At 41.3% G+C, this 10,130-nt stretch overlaps 1 protein-coding gene across 4 annotated transcripts in view; it reads right to left on the reverse strand.

Moving 5' to 3' along the window:
• znf462 (zinc finger protein 462) overlaps positions 1-2,133 on the reverse strand; it is a 44,031-nt gene extending 41,898 nt beyond the window's left edge. For 2 of the 4 annotated variants that reach the window (XM_044011736.1, XM_044053730.1), the window contains exon 1: positions 1,815-2,132. The gene's annotated coding sequence lies outside the window, so the exon portion shown is untranslated. Of the gene's footprint in view, positions 1-1,098; positions 1,141-1,814 lie in introns of all 4 variants that reach the window. The other 2 variants (XM_044011734.1, XM_044011735.1) reach the window with 2 other exon arrangements.
• Positions 2,134-10,130: the final 7,997 nt, after the last annotated feature.

Genomic DNA, 10,130 nt, shown 5'->3' on the forward strand with positions numbered 1-10,130 from the left:
ATACATAAGTACATTCGCACGAGTGCATAATCACTTTAAAATAAAAAAGTATATAGTTTACTTCTCAGTGTACTGTAGAGACGCAAATGAAGAAAAACAAAGACAACTCTTCTGGTATGCGGAGGCCATTGTAGTAACCTGACACATGTCCTAAAGGGAGGGGTGCATGAAGGGAGTCTTCCTTTATAACAATCTGCAGTCTCACCATTAGATGTCAGTAATTCTTACACACTGGACCTTTAAAACTGCAGCGTGTATCTTACGAATAGAGGTGAACATCCGTTACATTCAGGCCATTGCCAGATCAGTTCAACACAAGCCCATCAGCGCCACGCGACTGTCTCAGTATACTGTAGGAGTGTTTTGTTCTCGTGTCACCCGGCGACATTCCTGCGCCACTCACAGGCAGTGATTCATTCTACACAGATTTACAGCACGGGTAAAGAGAGACGGCCACAAACCGACAAAAACACTGGCATTGTTTTGGTAATTACTCGGGATTGCTCAGGGGGGTGACAGAGGTTCTGCAACGGAGTTCTCCAGGATAAGTGGAAAATTCCCGCTTAATCAACTATCAAGGTTTGGAGAAGCAGCCCTCTGGATATTTGCAAGCCAGGCTTAGTATAAGTAGGATGTGAAATTTTCAAGTAAATGGAGTGTTAAAATACCACTAAAGTAAAACCACCTTGAAGTCTCACTTTTTCAAGGTCTCACTGCTCCCAAGAAAAAAAGAAGAAGAAGAAGAAGAAGCAGAAGTAGAAGAATATGAGGCTGAAGCAGAAGTAGCAGAAGAAGAAGAAGAAGAAGAAGAAGAATATGGCCGTCCAGTCTTACAACACAACCTTTGTCATTGCCTGAGCAGGGCTCTTGTCTATCTGACTCCTGGGCTCGCTCCTTGGAGACTCTCATCTGCTTTCCTCCATTTTATGGTGAAGCCCTCACTAGTAGCCTGTGTGACATGTACCTGACTCCAGAGCAGTGACAGTAAGCAGGCGGCTAACAACGTAGCACTTTAAGCCCCAAGAACAAAAACAACACGCTGGAATTACAGATAGATAGATATATACACACACACACATATCACATACGTGCGCTTACATTCATTTGACCACCGGCACCAGAAGACACGTAGCTCCAACCCTGTGGAGAACCGAGTTAAAACAGCAGATGAGGTTAAAACTGAGAGGAGCAGGAAAGGAGGGGGAGCACGTACTGGACATGGCTTTCACAGAGTGTGTGTCTGTGTCAGTGTGTGTCTCTGTGTGTGTGTGTGTGAGAGTGGACCAACGGTTATGCCAGCTCCTCTGTGTCGCTAATGGAGGCTGGTTGAGAGAGCAGAGCAATCCGTGCAATGGCTTCTCCATGAAGCTAACGCGCAACAAAACACGCACTGGCGGACGCACAGTGATTCCCCCCCTGACCAGACATGTCAGAATAACAAGACACACTCGTCTCCGTCTCACACCGCCGCGTCCATTTCCTTGTGTCACTTTGACAACAAACCGAAAGGCGACATAGCGAGCAGGACGCGGTGGGGCTGGTTTAGGGATATTTAAGAGGAAAGCAAGAAGAACCCACTTGACTTTGGCAGTATGGAGCAGCCAACCCGACTAAAAACATTCTCCCCGGCTTCCTCTCTCAAGTCTCCTGGACCTGGACTACAAGGAGAAAAGGGGGGGGGATCAGCTCTTTCCAGGTCATTCACGAGGCGCTCTCCAAATTAAATCCCATGATCTACCACGCCGACGTTCTCGCAGACCTTGAAAGCTCAGCCGAAACTGGACATATAGTGCAAAGAGGGGATAAAAACTCACTGGTAGAGTCTTCTCCTCAAGCGATCCACCCGAAACTTGTCCTCGTATTTCATGCGTGCGCCCAGCCGCTCTAATGGATGATCGCCATCTTTCCTGCTTCTCCTTTGCTGCAGCTGCAGATGACCTGAGATCCGTCTGTCTCTGAATAATGAGCAACCACACAGACAAGGAAGACAATCTGCAAAGCAGGCTACACAAAGAAGTTTGGGAGACTAGCAAGCACCAGAGGGTGCACAAGAGTTTGCGAAGAGACGAGGAAGGAGCATCAGCGGCGGCAGCAGCAGCAGCAGCAGCAGGATGGACAACGTCTCTGTGTGAGAAGCTCATCCTTCATCTAGACTGAAGTCAGGGGTGAAAAAAGCCTGCAAAGCCTTATCTGCGGCTCAGACCACCAGCAGATACACGCGGAGCAACCTGAATTTTATATACAGCCTTTCCATAGTGTGTCTGCCACGTCATGAGGTTATCTGCAGTTCACTTTGGTGCTGGTGATGATGAAGATGCTGTTGCTTCACACCTCAACCACATACCCAAACACATTACCACACAAGAGAGATAGATAGATAGATAGATAGATAGATAGATCAAATTGCTACAAATGAATACATCTAAAAAAAAATAGTCACATCTATGGATTATCATCCCCAAATAAAAATTATAACAAAAACATGAAATTGCAAAAATAAATCATCACTGATTATTGTCCCCCCATAATAATTACAATACATGTTTTATTTATAAAGATAAATCACAGATATAAGGTTTTCATCCCCCAAATAAAATTAAAACATTAAAATATATTCTTTAAAAAAAAGTGCTTCCACTGATAATTGTCCCCCAAATGAAATTTAAATAAATGTACTCACATCTATTAAAAAGAAAAAGTAAGAAATACACCAGTGACAACTCTATTCTATGTCTCTATCCATTTATTATTATCCACACAAATAAAAAATAATGTTTAGAACGACGAGTGATTATCATGCATGAAAATGAAAATAATTACATATATACATCAGTGACATCCAGTGCTCTCTACATACTGACCTACTGATTATTGTCCCCCATAATAATAAAGGGTTTTCATCACCCAAATATTCTTTTTAAAACAATCAAACACCCTGTGCTTCAACTGATAATTGACCCCCAAATAAATGGACTAAAATCTACAATGGATGACAATGTGTTCTCTATTTTTCCATCAATTTATTGTTATTACCCCTAAAAAAAGTATTATTTAGAAACAACATCCAGTGATTATCATGCAGGAATAATTACAAATATACATCAGTGACATTCAGTGCTTTCCACTGTATTTACTGATCCGCCGACTATCACCACCTTTATCCAAACAAAAACAAAACATCGAGTGTTAATCCACTCTCCTCCCTTTTCAAATAAATCAATCAATAAATAGAGTGATACATATATATGTATATATATATATATGTATAAATAAACATCATTGTGTCGCTGTGTGTTGTCATAACACTGTGGCCACTGTGAGTGATGCTGCTACAACTGCAGGCTGCATGCTCTGTCCATGGGCAGCCAAACAAAGAGGGAGCCCAAGACAAAAGGTGCAGGGTCCTGCTCAGATGTATGTCACTGTGGAGGATGCATGAGAGGGCGGGTGGAGGTTTAGCTCCGAGGAGGAGGAGGAGGGACGTGGCACACAGAGGATGGTAGTGAGTGAGGAGAGGAGAGGAGAGGAGAAGAGTGAGTGTCTGTGAGATCATCTGAAAGGTTTTGTCTGGAGCAATTTAGCATTCAGTGAGCGTTCGTCTATATGTTGCACAAGAATATACTTATTATTATTTAGAGAATGGAAGTGTTCTTGTCATAATTTTCCCGCTGTGAGATGTTCTTTTTATTATTATTAATAAAAATGCTCAGTAGACTCCAGAGTTCTTTTGTCACTAACTATCTCAAGACTCAGCATATGGAATAGTCTTAGTCGGTCTGCAGATGTTTCCACACATGTCAAGGATGTTGTAAAATGAGTATGCATAAGTCTTTGTGTCACGCGACTCAAATCAACAACACTTGTGGAGAACATCTCGGAGAACCTGCCGCAGTTGTTCAGTGCGGTTTTAGTCTGTCTCCGTGTCTTCTGTCTCCTCATCTTAATCCCTGATTGACTCCACGATGTGGAGATCAGTGCTCTGTGGTGGGGGCCACACCATCTGTTGCAGGACTCATTGTACACTTGGAGCTGAGGGTTATTTATCGATGACTATGAGGTCATGCTACCAAGTAAATGTGGTCGAGGGGACAATTTTGAATATTGGGCCAAAACATCGTATCTTCATCAGGAAAAGTGCCATAAAATGTCTTCAGTCAGAAACAAGAACCTACATTTGCTGCCTTAAACTAACAATAATGTGGATGTTGTCTGAAGCTTGTGTTTATATTTATTGTACATCGTTTCAGTTTTAGGAATTACTGCTTCTTCTTTGAGCCTAACACATGCAAGTAGTTATTTTACGGACATTAACTCCCCAAACCTGGCCGTCCATGACAACAGCAGTGTTGGTATTTGTATTTTTCAACTGTCAATTCTATTTTTTCAGATTAAAAGCTCTGATACTCCATATGAAATTTAAATTTCTTTTGTGAAGATAAGTAAATAATTTAAGATCAAATTTGTTAAATCATCTGTCGGGCCAGATACTGATGCTGGCGGGCCAATTGTTGACCACTGATCTGTAAATGAATAATGCACAATAAATGATTAATTCCTCACTGGTATTTTTTGTCTTTGTCTGGCATTATAGTATTTTCTTGTATAAAACACACCATTACTGCAAATTGTATATAAAAACCAATATGTCTGTTTTTATCACATATTACATTCTATTATATATTACATTGCACTGCATAGTGTACACAGTTGTGAGGGAGCTGCACTTTTTTTTTTTTTTTTGCCTTTTGCAGACAGTAGATGGCAATAGGAACATTTGCCCTGCTTAGTCAAACTGAGTACCTAGTAAAACTGAAGCATGTGGGCTGTTTGTTTGTGCTCAAGTTTGTTTTTGTGTAAAAGTTTTAATACATTCATTAAAAAAAAAAAAAGTTGACTCAAACCCAAAAATAACTATAATTCTATCTGTTTTGACTCAAATACCTGAAAAACCATCAGACACAAATCAGAGTGGGCCTCCCAGTGATTGTTGCCTGATTTACAGGCAGAGACACTGAGAGGAATTAAATGTGTACACGATACAAACACAGTTAATCATGTCTGACAGGTGTTGCCTCTCATGAGGTTTGGTAATGAATTATGGATTTTGGAATACATATATTTGATGGAATCAAACTGAAAAACCGTCAGAGAGGAAATTATATTCAGTCACTCTTTGTATCACACACCGGCTGTCTGTGCCTGTGTCTGTGATTCTCTACAGCGCCGCTACAAAACGTGATACAGACAACTTTGGAGCTGAATCATGAGAGAATATGAATGTGCTTTTCGGTGACAGATGGAAACAGGTATGAGTCTTATTAAAGAGCTTCGGTAGTGCCAGTTCTCTTGTTGCAGTGACGTACATAACCCCATGTATTTCCCATACACTGTGACAAATCATCACCTGGCTCGTAGCTGACTTCCTCCTCTCTCAGGGTTTCCTCTGATGTCTGCTTGTTTGCCCGCTTCAAGCAAAACATAAAAACAGTGTTAATTATTTCAAAATAAACTTGATGTCTCACCAGATCTTTGAAGGAATGTGTTTAGCGGAACTGTGTTTGAAATATGCGCACACACTGCGTCGACAGTGCATCCTGGTGGTGCCAGGTAGCAGCCGGAGGTTTGTCATGCTGCTCGGACATATGGCTGCTGCGGCAAATCTGATTAATATGGGATGGCCAGGAGTCCAGCGTACAGTGTAAGGACAGACTGCACCAGGACATCCCCACTGGTACGGCCTCCCCCGCATGCCGGGCCAGGCCTCTCTCTAGCCACCGCGGCTAAAAACAGCCCGTGTCGTCAGGGATTCAGATGGTCTGAGCAGTGGGGGAGTGGGAGGAATGGGGATGCTCTCCAGATTTAGAAGGTGCACTGACTTTTAGGATGCAGTAATACTGATGTATCACCATTACATCTAACAGCCATTTAAGATATTTAAGTGCTCTGCAGTGCAGACACAGAATGCAGATTGGAGAGGCAGACCATAAGTGTTGAACAATATATTCATTTTTTTGTGTTGTGGTGTGTAAGTAAACATAAAGAATCTCTGAAGAGATTTCAGTGGGATTACTGCCTTCTGCCTGAGTGGAAGCCAATCTGGCATGCTGCGTTGAATTGGTTTGAATGAGAAGTTGAAATGATGAGTCTCTCATGGCGTTTTTCCACCACACAGTACCGCCCCGCCTCGCCTTGACTCGACTCTATTTACATTGTCAGCGACTCTACATTGTTTTCCATTACAATGTAGTACTTCCTCAACGTGGGCGGAGTCACGGCTGTATGAAACAGCCGCAACTTTGTTTTGTACGCGACACACACACACACACAAACTAGTGACTTATGACTTGGAAATCAGTTGTTTTTGATGCACTGAATCATTAGATTCAGTTACTTCCTCCATGACTGGAGCACAGACTCCGTCTGACACAGTCAGGGGCAGGGGTTGTGATGCAGCATGCGGCTCGCCCCTCGCGATCGCAGGCTTTCAGCAGTGCTGTCGCTAAATACACTAGACTGCTCTGTTAAATGATGAGATTTTAGACCTTTCCATGCCAAAAGTTTTCAGGATTGTTAAGTGTTTTTAACTGATCTAAAGTGCGGCATTGTCCAGTGTGATTCTTGTGCGTCTACCTCTTTAGTGCACGGCAGTCTGACGACGTCGCGCATAGTATCGGCTCAGCCCAGAACCTCGTCTTAGCAGGTACTAAAAAAGAACCAGGTGCTATCGCAAATGGAAAAGCAAAATAAGTAGCGCTAGTGGAAAAACACCATGATTTAATGAATGAATGTTTACAAATAAGTTGACAATTTGCTCAGAATGAGAAATTGAAAGTAGGAAATATATCCAAAAATCTGAATACCTCTGTGTGTGAGAGTGGGCATTGGGCAGGTATGGGGAGAGAAAACTAGGTCATAACATAAAATGTAGGGTCAAAGAGACTGCACTGTTTTGGCAATTACTCAGAAATCCACAGGAGGTCTGAGAAATCCTTTCATATCCTTAAAATGTTATAGTTGATCAGATGGAGAAAAATAAACACCAGCCATACATGTTGACATACATAAGAGTGAATTTTATATTAGCAAATAAAAGTGATTCACTGACTTGTGTCATTTGAGAGACAAATTCACTGTTAAACTTTCTGTGTCGCTGTGAACTCAAATGTGCACTTTTGAAAAGTTTCCCAGGACTGAAAGTGAGTCACAGTGGAGTCCTGTGCGGGTCAGCAAACATTACAAGAGGTCACATCCATGTGAGGACAGAAGAGATACAAGGAGATAAGAAAGAGATGTGAGAATACCAGTTTTCATGGGAAAGGTATCGACAGCTACTATTTTCTTTCAAGAATTTGTGTTCTTGACCTCAAAACACAGTAATTTAACACAGCGTTTATAATTAAGTAAAACAGGTTGTACAATTAAAGGATTCTTCTGTTAGACATTCCGTGACTTCTTATCTTCTTAATTGAAATTTACTTTTTTTCCAGTGACATTATTCAAGGTTCAAGGTTCAAGGTTCAAGGTTTTTATTTGCCATTTGTGCTTAAACAGAAAGTCCAGGCACATTGGAAATCTTGTGCGGGTTCTACGAGTCAGTAGTACGAAACATAAACACACTTAGGATAAATATAAATATAAGTATAAAAGTAATAATAAAATAAAATAAAAAAAATGTTGAAGATGTGGGGAAATAAAAATAAAGAAATATACAGTTATACAGCAGATTATGGGGTGTATTGCACATTTCTGACATTGCACATTTATCAGGGAGGGAATATTGCACATAATGTTACACATGGTTAGGTGAGGTAGTGTCTGGTAATTTGCAGAGAGTTCAGTGGTTTTGATTTGCCATCAGTCTGACTGTGGCCGGGAAAAAACTGTTAAAAAAGCGAGTTCTGTGTGTTTTGATGCTGTCCGCTCTGCTGGTTAAATTATGGTTAAACATGTTATTTCATTCATCAGTTGTCTTACCACCTCTCCAGAATTGTTTTTACTTCCAGAAATTTAATTTTTGACTTTTACTTTATTGCTGTAGCACCATAAGACATTTGAGGCACTTGTCAGAGAACTGGTCACCACCTCAACTTCATCATAAAGAGAAATCCAACAGATCCTTCACTGAGAACAGTAAAGATGCAAAATGGCCAACTTCCTATTAAGTTGAGGCCATGGTCCCAATTTACTTTTTTGTTCATCATGGGCTATTACAAGTTCCCACCAAGTTTTGTGAAATTCAGTGCAACTTAATCTTGGCTTACTCCATCCATGTTTTACCTTAGAGAGCGCTATAGAGCCCTGGTGCAATGCACGGAGCCGTTTTGGCCCCTGCTATTTGTGCTCAGGCTCCAATTATGGTTAATGGTCAAAGCAAATGTTTCATAAAACTCAACTTCAATTTTGCCATTCATCCATTCACACATGTATTCATACATCACATCGATATGCAGTGCTCTTGTTTCTCTCCACACCTTGCCAGCACGACATCCAGGAGAAATGTGTGGTGAAGTGTCTTGCACGGACACACTGGAATAGGAGCTGGGGACTGAACTTCAGACCCTGCAGTCATCGTGAGATAACCCAGTGTAGCACTAACCCACAGCATTTATTTTTATGATGTTACACAGAGATGCTAAATGCAGCAAATTGTCAAGGCACACGCCTATAAATGCGGGAGATGATTGTAAATTTATGAATTTACTATTACGTTTAAATAACCTTGTTAAAATGTTTAATGCATGTAGCTGCATGACTTCATGATAAGTAAAAAATGGTTAAAAAAACAACCAGACTTGGATCTGGCCTGTTATGTGTGTGTGTGTGTGTGTGTGTGTGTGTGTCTTTCGACATTTTGAAAGATGCAAATCAGGCGAATGGGAGATAATAAATTACTCACACATGTGTCTGTCTGTGTTTACCCTTCAGACTATAGTGTGCTGCTGTGTCTCCTTCTCCAGTTCTCTGTGACTCCAAATTACTCACTCATTCACTCATAGGGCAAAAGGCTCACTCAACCAACCATTCACTCTCACAGTCTATTTTAGAGTGTCCAATTAACCTCTGCATGTTTGTGGACTGTGGGAGGAAACACACGTCGAATCAGGATTCGAGCAGGTCGGTCACTCACTCACTTATGCGTCTACTGCTTTATCCTCCACATGAGGTGGGGTACACCCTGGACAGGTCGCCAGTCCATCACAGGGCCACACATAATAGAGACAAACAACCATTCACTCTCACACTCACATCTACGGTCAATTTACAGTGTCCAATTTTGCCTAATCCCCAAATCTGCATTGTTTTTGGTGAACCTGGAGAAAACCCACGCACATACGGGGAGAACATGCAAACTCCAGGTCATCTTGCTGCAAAGGCAAGAGCCGACTTCAAATTATAATATGCAAATAAAAAGAAGGGAAAGGAGAAGCCATAAAGATGACACATGAGCAACTGTGATGTGCAGAATGAGCATTATTCAGTCTCAAGTCATTTTCCCTCAGATTAAAGCGGACAGGCTGCACAATCGTAATGCAGCATTTACAGAGTGAGCAAAAGTCATACCTGCTGCATAATGTGAATGAAATGTTCAGCGGTCTAAACTTAAAATGCACTTGTCAGAGTGTTTTATATATACTGTATATATGTATATTTTTGGAACACAGAAGCAGGCAACAATAAGAGTGTAGAGAGTCCGTTTGTTCTGTTTTTTTCTATTCTAAAATATCTCCTTTACGATGTGCATCATCAAAAATGTTTTATGAGCATCTTTTACTGTTAAGTCCAAATTTGGAGGGAAACATCAGCACGCTCCAAACATTTTATGACACTACAACTCCCTCTTATTTTTCCACCGACCTTCAACATAAAACGTCAGTCGATTAAGTTTAAAATAATATGCACTTTACTTCCGACGTCTCCAATCAGTCGCCCAACAAACGTTAATGGAAGAAATGTAAGAAACTGGGCCAAACGTGACAAAACCGGTTTGCTCTTAAATTGGCAGCAGCCCGGTGATTTGCATAACCCTTTCACAGCTCATTTGGTTATGATAATTTGTAGATATTGTGGCTGGAGGTGTCACCTTTCGAAAAAGGAATGACGAATTCCTCTGCCACTCCCGCTCATCCCTC

This window comes from Solea senegalensis, linkage group LG21 (genome assembly GCF_019176455.1).
Source record: "Solea senegalensis isolate Sse05_10M linkage group LG21, IFAPA_SoseM_1, whole genome shotgun sequence".
NCBI classification, from domain to species: Eukaryota; Metazoa; Chordata; class Actinopteri; order Pleuronectiformes; family Soleidae; genus Solea; species Solea senegalensis.